Source organism: Castor canadensis, chromosome 1, assembly GCF_047511655.1.
Source record: "Castor canadensis chromosome 1, mCasCan1.hap1v2, whole genome shotgun sequence".
NCBI classification, from domain to species: domain Eukaryota; kingdom Metazoa; phylum Chordata; class Mammalia; order Rodentia; family Castoridae; genus Castor; species Castor canadensis.
The window spans coordinates 149,475,124-149,476,924 of NC_133386.1; the positions used below are offsets into that span (position 1 = coordinate 149,475,124).

General features: G+C 31.8%; 1 non-coding gene across 1 annotated transcript; it reads right to left on the bottom strand.

Moving 5' to 3' along the window:
* Positions 1 to 1,468: 1,468 nt before the first annotated feature.
* On the bottom strand, positions 1,469 to 1,575 carry LOC141416241 (U6 spliceosomal RNA). The gene has a single exon (XR_012441033.1). It is a non-coding gene; the product is annotated as a U6 spliceosomal RNA (small nuclear RNA).
* Positions 1,576 to 1,801: the final 226 nt, after the last annotated feature.

Here is a 1,801-nt window from a genome sequence, read left to right on the forward strand (position 1 = left end):
TAGATATCTGTTAAGTACATTTGGTCTATGGTATTATTTAATTCTGAAGTATCTTTGTTGATTTTTTTTTTTGTCTGCATGACCTATCTATTGGTGAGAGTGGGGTATTGAAGTTTCCCACTATTATTGTATTGTAATCTATCTATGATTACAAGTCCAGTAGTGTTTGTTCAATGACATTGGGTTCACCAATGTTTGGTAGATTTATGTTAATAATTGTTATATCCTTTTGATAGATTGTTCCCTTTATTAATATGAAGTGATCTTCTTTGTGTTTTCTGACTAATTTTGGGTTGAAGTCTGTTTTATAAGATATGAGTATAGATACTGCTGCATGCTTTCAGGGTCAATTTGCTTAGGAAATCTTTTTCCATCCTTTCACACTAAGCCAGTGTTTGTCAGTGAGATGCATTTCTTGTAGGTAACAAGTGGATGGGTCTTCTTTTTAATCCAATCTACCATATGTCTTTTAATTGGAGAATTGAGACCAATAAATTTTAGTGGTAATATAGAAAGGTATGTAGTATTTCTTGTATTTTGTTGTTTTTGTGAAGTTTGCTGCTTTCCTAATCACTCATTTGCTAATCTTTTCATCTAGTGGGTTTATTCTTGCCTGAATTTTCTTGGTTGCATTTATTTTCCTCTTTCCTTTAAATATCTTTTGCAGTGCTGGGTTAGTGGTCATGAATTCCTTAAGTTTTTATATCATGGAAGGTTTTTAATTTTTCTTTAATTATGAAGGATAGCTTTGCTAGATACATTAATCTAGGTTGGCAGTTATTTTCTTTCAAGGCTTGGAATATATCATTCCATGTCCTTGTCTTTTAGAGTTTGTATTGAAAAATCTCCTGTTATTTTGATGGTTTTACCTTTATATGTAACTTATTGCTTCTCTTCTGCAGCTTTCAATATTCCTTTTTTGTTCAGTATATTTAGTGTTTTAATTATAATATGCTGAGGGGTGTTTCTCTTCTGATCTTGCCTGTTTGGTATTTTGAAAGCCTCCTGTATCTAGATGACCCTCACTTTCTTAAGCTTGTAGACATTTTCTGCTATTATTTTATTGAATATGTTGTCTATGCCTTTGGCTTGTATCTCTTCTTCTTCTTCTATACTCATGATTTGCAGGTTTGTTCTTTTTGATGATGTCCCAGAGATCTTGCATGTTCCATTTGTATTTTCTTAGTATTTTTTCTTTGTCATTGCTTGATTGATCAGTTCCTCTACTTTATCTTCAATTCCTGACACCCTTTTTTCATCTTGTTCCATTCTATTAGCAAGGCTTTCAACTGAGGTTTTTATTTGGGTTATTGGTCTTTTCATATCCAGAATTTCAATTTGATTTTTTTTCACGATTTCTATGTCTTTATTGAATTACTCTTTCATATCCTGTTTTGTCTTCCTTATTTCATTCATCTGCTTATTTGTCTGCTCTCTGAATTCATTCAGGTGCTTATACAATCCCCTTATTTTTTTATGCAACTTCACAAATTTGCATGCTGTCCTTGCACAGGAGTCATGCTAATCTTCTCTGTATCATTCTAATTTTAGTATGTGTGCTGCTGAAGCAAGCACATATATGTCCTCTTTAATTTCATTGATCATTCTTATCATTATTCTTTTGAGTTCATTGTTTAAAATTTCATCTGTTTTTCTAACATCCAAGTTCTTTATTGTGGAATTGTTGACTTTTGGAGTGACATGTTGCCTTATTTTTTAAATATCACTTCGGATTTACATATCTAAAGAAAAGTCATTGGTTGGAAGTTTTTGTTGTGTTTTTGAAGTACTGGGGTTTGAT